At 36.4% G+C, this 8,214-nt stretch overlaps 1 long non-coding RNA gene across 1 annotated transcript; it reads right to left on the minus strand.

Annotated features, from left to right (window-relative positions):
* Positions 1-1,572: 1,572 nt before the first annotated feature.
* On the minus strand, positions 1,573-3,881 carry LOC122148663. Its single transcript, XR_006162539.1, has 3 exons — positions 3,455-3,881; positions 3,020-3,088; positions 1,573-1,643 (listed from the first exon to the last, which is right to left on the minus strand). It is a non-coding gene; the product is annotated as an uncharacterized LOC122148663 (long non-coding RNA).
* Between the last annotated feature and the right edge of the window lie 4,333 nt (positions 3,882-8,214).

The following is an 8,214-nucleotide window of genomic DNA, read 5'->3' on the forward strand; positions in this document are numbered from 1 at the left end:
AGGGAAATGCTTAATTTTTTAATAGCTGCTATGATCATAGTTATCATTAAACATATTACGCATGTCAATATCTGTCTAGAAACTTCCTACAGTAAATGCAGATTTATGTGCGGCTTTGGGATCAGCAATTTGACCGAAGATAAATCATATGTAGACAAAAAAGCACCCTGAGAACTGAAAGCAGAAGTTCTTGACTGAAATATTTTGCACTCTAATAACTAGGTCAACCATTATATTGAATCTGACCTCTGTGCATAAAATATGATGTGAAGACAGTAAAGACTTATAGGAAGCAAAAGACGATTTATTCCTAAACAGAACAGACGCAGCTAAATCTTACAGCATGTTCTTATAAAAAGAAGTGCACCTGTAAGTGTACCTCAAATCTTAAAAGTATTTTTACATGCAGATAATATAAAAATTAATGAACTGAAGGTCACTTAAGTGCACTTTAAGAGAGAACTGTTTCATGACACTTTTAAAAAAGTGCACTTTGTAATAATGTCAAAGTACATTTTAAATAATTGTTTCAAAAATTATGGGCACTAACTTAAAGAGACTGTTGACAAATATACTTAAATGACTTTTAGAGTTAGATTTTAGATTTAGTTTGACCTCCATTTACTCTAAACTGTACCCTGATGCTGCCATGCTGATTTTTGTAATGAATTGAGCCTCATGCTTGAAACTGTTTAATTGCATCAGTGAGTCAATCCTTTACCCTTTTTAAATTTTATATTAAACCTTGAACTTTACAGTGCTTTTTTGACCCACTTAAGTACGTCTTAAGGACATCTTTACATGTAATTTAATAATTATTTTGATTTTCTTTCTCCAAATGTACTGACAGTCATTTAGGGTCAACTAAAATATACTTTAATGCTGTACGTCATGTATTTAAATATATATTTAATTGCATATTTGCAATAAAGAAGTTTACATTTAGTACTTTAAAATATATTTACTTTAAACTTAATATTGTTTAAAACATTACAGTTAAAATTATAATTCAATACCTTACATGTGCTTTAGTCATCAAAATAAGTGTACTTCTTGAAAGCATGACATAAGATAAGACACATGACATAAGTGCACATAAGTATGTTATGAAACAGTCATGGAAGTGTTCTCTTTAACTACACTTAAGTGGCCTGTTATGTTACTAATATTATATTATCTGCAAATACAGTCTATACAGTATCATTTTAAGTACACTACAAGCACACTTCTTTTTCAACAGGGTAACAGGGAATGCTCATCAAGGGTGCAGACTTTTAAACCGAGGGCGAAGACAAGCTAATTTAGTAGCTTAGTCTGGTACAAGTAAACATTGCTTACAGCAGCGTTAAAGCTGTCAAAGCATTTCAAACATATCTGTGTGAAGTTTTGTGGTCAGAAATAGATCATATGTGTTGACAATTCCAGTCCCCAATAAAAGACAATTGACATTTTGGACATTATATACTCAGTCATGTACTGAGAAGGTGACACTTACATGCAAAGGATCTCCAGAAATTGATTGTTTCCTCCTTTCCTGAGCCAATCAATGGAATTATCACACATGTGCAGCTTCTCTAGCCATGGGCCTCCTGCGGCACCATGATCGCTCTTGGTTTTTTCTCTTTTCTTCTTTGTCTTCTTCCCTAACCACAACATGACATTCAGAGCTGAGACTAATCTGGCATCCATCAAAAAGACATGACACACTGCCTCCCCCCATTCATCAACAGATGGAATTCATTTTTATGATAACATAGCACATAAAAAACAAGATCATTTTAAATCATTAGGAGAGGCCTATAAATTAAAAACACACACAGTGGCAGAGAGTCGTCTCTCTCTGAGTTCTCTCAGTGGCCTATAGAGTAATGGCGCAGTTTTGGGGAAAACAGCCAAATGCCGTTGGCCACACTGAGCAAGTGACAACCAGCTTCACTCAACACCACAAACCACAAGTTGTGGCATCCCATAGGCCTAGTCACACCACACCAACAAATGCAGATCAACGCTGACAGCTGACCGAGTGCAATATATCACTTCTCAAACATTCCTAGCCCCACCAAACAGCATGTTCAACTGGTGAAAACAAGCACTGACCTTTGCCAACAGACATGGACAGCATTAGCCAACAAAACCTGACAAACATTGTCTGTTGCTGTTTGTTGGTGCAGTGTGAATTGGTTTTAAGAGAACATTATCAATGCAGGTGTGTGAGCACATTCAATATGTGTCATTTAGAAGGATTTGTGTGCGCGTGTAGTAATGTGTATGAAGCTGACATAGAAAATGAGCTTCAAGACCATACTATTTGTGTTTTTTCTTAACTTTTAAAGTCAAAAGTTGCAATAGCCTTTTCTTCCCTATTGTGATATATATAGCCAAAAGAAACAGCTTCCTGAACAAGAAAAAATGACGGTGGTACTTTGTTCATTGGGAATTGACTGGACAAGTAGATCATTGTCGTTTGACATTGCTGCAAACCAAGTTGTCCCACCCTTATGCCAGTGGACCCAGAGACGATTAAAATTTAATAAAATTATTAATAACAGAAAATTCAAATTTAATTCATTTAAAATGTAATATAATGATGGGGACAAAGAAACTGCTTGATATATATGACCACCTGGATGAGTCGTAATTGCACTCTTGGAGTAATTTTGGTAGGATGGCCACTTCTGGGAAGGCTCACCACTGTTCCAAGTTTTCTCCATTTGTGGATAATGGCTCTGACTGTGGTTCACAGAAGTCCCAAAGCCCTAGAAATGGCTTTATAACCCTTTCCAGACTGATACATGTCAACTATTTTGTTTCTCATCTCTTCTTGAATTTCTTTCGATCGTGGCATGATGTGTTGCTCTTTAAGCATGCTTCACTTTGTGACTTCTTGATTCCAAATGCTGTTTTGTGCAAGTGCGTTTTAACAAGAGGGAAACCAAAAAACCATAAGAACACCCACATATAGGCTGTATGAATATAGGCTGTATGAATAGCACTCAGTAGTTCGGAAAATCAGTGGTACCTTTGCTCTTTGCTTTCTTTTGTCTGGAAGATTTGGTATTGCTCCTTTGGGAGATCAACTCTGTTTCATCTAAAAGAAAGAAATGCTTGAATGACATTTCACTTTGCACAAAATGAGGTTACATTAAACCCTTTAATGTCACCCGATAAGTGATGGAAAAAGGATGATGAGATGATCAATCTCATAATTTATACAAAAAACACATTCCATTCCATAATATTACACACTGCATGTATGTATGTATCACACTCATACACAACTGTGTACCATACAGAACTCTGAGGTTGTATTAGGTTTAGAAAAACAGAAAAGCCTTAAGAGAGACGTCTTATCTAGACTTTTCAGGATAAAACAAGTCCCTGAGGCACAATTAATTCAGCAGTCTTACTACTGATAGAATGAATTAGGTGAGAGCAGACAAACTCACATACACACCTGTGATGGATGTGGTCCTGTTTTGGATCTCTGCCAGTTTTTGGCTGTTTTCAGCCACAGGTTTCAGCAGATCGGTGGCACCCACACACTGCAGCTCATTGCCATTGAGGTAGAGCTCCCTAAAGATGTGGATTGACCAATGAGTGCATTTAACATTAAACTATAGAGTCTGTTATGTGTGACTTGATGTCAGAGGTCCTTGTTTAAAACACACATAGACAACAAATTAGGCCCCTGTTTATCAGTAAATGATGATGAAAAATAAACAAGTTGCTGTATTTTCTCAATCGTAATGACTTGCAAGTAGAACAGCATTAAGACAGGTGTTTTAATTGTATCTTGAGTTACAGAAGCCCTCAAACACAATAGCTCAACCTCTTCTTCATTCATGGTTGATGAATTCAATTCTTGACAATAACCTATGCAGATTGCATCTGAAAAGTGCTTCCCTGAACCTTTATAAAGTACTTTTTTATTGGCATTATTGCATTATGGTCTTATGAAAACTGATTTTACAAGCAGCTTGTTCTCAAAAAGTGCACCCAGGATGGCCATGTGCTTTGAGATGACTTCCAAATTTCTGGGTGCCTGAAAATATTAACTTCACACACATTTTATAGCCTCATTTTGTTCTCACTGTGACTGTTCTTCTTGGAGTACTGAAGCTCAATATGGACACAGTTAGATGATCCACATGCTTTAGTGTGATGGATTGCATGGATGGAAATAATTCCTTCCTGCCATGGTATTGACCACCTCATTGTTACCTAACCCATGTCTTGAGTGCTCCATTATGTCACTTATTGTGCGACAGCACAACATGTAGGATTTGAGCCCTGCTTAGATAACCTTTTTTGTTCCATCTGACATTCCAGCATGATATCAAGCAAATTTCAAAACCAAAAAAAAAAAACCTCTCCTGGCTAGAGGCCAGCCTACAACTGGCCAGTGAGCAGTAGGGATAATCATGTATACAGACAGCACCAGCTATGCAAACATGATGGTGAAGTGTTGGCTGTATCGATTCAACTCCCTGCTGAGATACTTTGTTGACCAACTTGAAATACACTTCCTTTTTAATAGAAAATATACTAGAAAGTTATTGGTCTTGCTCTGGTCCTACTGAAACATTTTTCCTCGAATTTATGCTTTTTACAGTAAATGCACATCCCAAAAAATCACCAGATAGAGTTATTCTGTAAGTCTCAGAGACATATTCCCCCTCACATAAGGACAACTTCAGAACCCAGAGTACCTCCAGCATCCCAAAATGTAAGTACAAGGCCCACTCAAGTGGCTGCCTTATACAGTTTCACTGTGTATGCCCAGTACAGGAGTGAGATGCCAGGAAGATGTCCTAATATAGCTTACAAAGTTAAAATATGTGCACAAATAGATTTGCACACAAATTCTTTGATTTTTCTTTATGGGTCATATATTTCAGTTTTCTGGTCTTCTTGTGAAACCAAGGATATTTTTGGAGCCACTGCTGCTATAAAGGAATAGCATTAGAGTTTTTATCATATCTGCATGACTGTCTTGACTGTGAAGCATCACCACAGTAAGTCATATGTTAGTCTTGGCAGCTCCTGAACCACATTAACTCTAGTGTTCACTTTAAATTAGGCTGGACTCAACTCACACAATCTATTTAATTGGCCTAGTCCTGAACGTTCACATAACCTTTTTGCAGATCCTATTCTCCTCTTTCGTCTCCTGTTGTTTCCTGTCTCTCTCTTAACTTTCCCATCACAGAAAGGCCTAAATATAACTTGAAAAAGATATTTTGGTGTACTACACTTAACACTACATTTAATGAACTAAATCTTTAGGGGTGGAGCAACTGATATGGCAGGACTGAGGCATTTCTAGAAATTCTTGGCACCATATCATACCAAAACATAAAACACACATAGAAGAGTGGTGGAAAGTGTGCGGCTGATCTAGTGGATTGTCAAAATAGCCTTTCTTTAAGCCCACATAAGAGAGGGCCCTGTTACTCATATCAACTCATAAAACCCCTGTGGACCAGAAAGATGTCGTCAGCTGTAAGCAGTCATCGGCTGAAGCTCACATTCATGAATTAATATGTGATGAAATGTTTCTGCAGAAGCTGATGGATCCCAGGAGTCACAGAGACTCATAGGTTAATGAGAAACATAAGCATCAATGGTTGTAACAATCCGTACCTCACAGAATTGTTGACCACCAGTCAACAAACCATACAACCCCTCCATGAACCCAAACCACAATAACACAAACTCAGGGAGGATATTCGACTGGCCCCCAGACCTCCACTCAGCAAACCTTTCAACCCTTCCGGTTCCACACTGAGAGAGAAAGACAGACAGAGAGAACATAGAGGCCATTATTAAACCTTAAAAAAAATATATGCTGAAACTACTGAAACAAAGCACACACAAAAAATGTGATGTGAGCACAACAGGGAACCAACAGAAAACCAATGCATTTAAATGCAAAAATGTGTTCTGTCTGAAAGGCCCCTAATAAAAAGTAATGTTAGTTTGATTCCCAGGATTTTGGCAGTTTATTAAAAATATATTATGAGATTGTATCAAGATACCCCTTACCAAAAAGTTCATTTTATTAAGTACAGTATACTCAAGTAAAGTTCAAGTACATTTTAAGTATACTTTATGTAGCAAGTATACAAATATCAGTGTTCTAGTAGTATACTTGTAAGTGTACTGTTTCAATACTCCTTGGGACTAAATTGGCCCACTTTCTAGTATATAAAAGTATACTTTTAAGTATACTTTAAGTATAACAGTAGCAAGCTTTGAGTACACAACTAGTTTACCTCTATGTTTGTAGTTTGTACTGCAATTATACTAAAATTGAACTTAGGTATACTGATAGTTTACTAATTAAATACTTTGTACACTTTGAAGTATAGTCTCAGTAAACTACTAGTTTAGTAGATTTATACTGCAAGTATACTCATAAATTTTCTTTAAGTGTACTTTACATCATACTTTAAGTATACTACTATGTCCCTATTTAGGTTTTAATTTGTATATATTTTGTTATATGAATATCTGAACATACAAAACATCAAAAGAAAGAACAGGGTATCTGCTTGTAAACAAAAACATTTTGTTCTAGCTTCATGCATTCTTTTTTTAAACACTTTAATGTGGGTAAGTGAAAAAAGCTGAAAGCTGAAAAAAGACTATGAATTGAATTCAGAATGATGATCAAAACGTAGATGGAGTCGATCAACACCACAAAGCTTGACTGTAATTATTACCTCTTCATAGGTCAACATTTTATTCCATAATGTTAGTTTTGATGCTGTTTCATGTCAGATGATCATGTTGGATTACATGTGTTAGTATCTGTTGTTTCTTTTCTCCTTCACTAAATGTTTTTTTGGATATTCTGTACAGAAGATGTGTACTAGCGCCCTCTAACATATAACAATGAAAACACGGATTCTAGGAGCACAAGTATAGACTAGTTCAAATATATTTAGACTTTTTGTAAGTATAAGTCAAGTATACTTAAATGTCATTTTAAGTATATTTCTGAGAAGTACATAAAGCCTTTTCCTGAGAAGTACATAAAAAGTAAACTAAAAGCATACTTTCCTATTTTTACTTTAAAAGAAGTATACTAATAGCACACTTGAATAAACTTATTTTTCGTAAGGGACTGCAAAACATGTTTTTAAAAGAGCATTGTTACAATCACCATCCACTGTATTTCATTTTCAAGTTACAAACTAGAATGCTTGTGGTACACAAAATGTAAACGCAGCCTACAAGGACACTCTCAGTGAGCTCGTGCTTAACCATGAAACTGTGTAATTCACAGTGACAGCTTTTTTGATTATAGTTCAATGGAAGCATTGCTGCTTTGCTTTGCACACACTTTGTGTGACTTTTTTCCCCAAACCAGTTAAGTGCAAACCACGTCCTGCAGCCGATTCTGAAGAGATTTTATTGGTCATATCAATCACAGTGATGACTGCACATGCACAGCATTGTGCAATTTCTCAAGCTTTCAGGAATTCAAAGTGCATCTGAGGACATTCACACAATACACAATCAGATGTCTACTCACCATGTGTAGTCCAGGCAGAGAGTGGTGAGGTAGCTGATGCCTGCAGCCTTGCCTAATCTTTCCAGAGACCATTCAGTTAGTCTGCAATCAAGTAGCTCCAGTGAACTGAAGGTATAAACTGTCCTCCCCCTCTTCTCCAAAAGAAGGCACTGTCAGAACAAACACATATGCATTTAATTATGGAGCTGGGTTGGTGAAATGCATCTGATGCGGTGAATTTACAATCATGGATTTTACAATTACTATTATTTTCCACACAGTCTCCTTCATTTACATTACAACAATGTGCTGACAACCACCCACAACACTTTGTGATGGTGAGTTTTGCACATGCAGACAACACTCACTTTTTCTACAGAAAATGTACAAATTTGTTTCATTCAGTGCAACTTTATTTCATACTTTTTTAATAAAACATCTGTTTCTAATGCACACAACAGAAAGACCACATAATAGCACAATTTCCATCATAGTCATAGCTGATTTGTGCACTCACAGTCACTGCTAAGCAATTAGGAAGACATCACTCAACCGGCTTAATGAAATAAATACACAGAGATCAAAGCTGTAGTTCTTGACAAAACAGCTGTGTGTAATCGCTGTCTAAATGTGAGAAGAGTAATAATTACATGCAGGTATCTATTGTAGTCTATCTAAAGCTCCCCTCAAATGCC

Source organism: Cyprinus carpio, chromosome A18, assembly GCF_018340385.1.
Source record: "Cyprinus carpio isolate SPL01 chromosome A18, ASM1834038v1, whole genome shotgun sequence".
In the NCBI taxonomy this organism is placed as follows: Eukaryota; Metazoa; Chordata; class Actinopteri; order Cypriniformes; family Cyprinidae; genus Cyprinus; species Cyprinus carpio.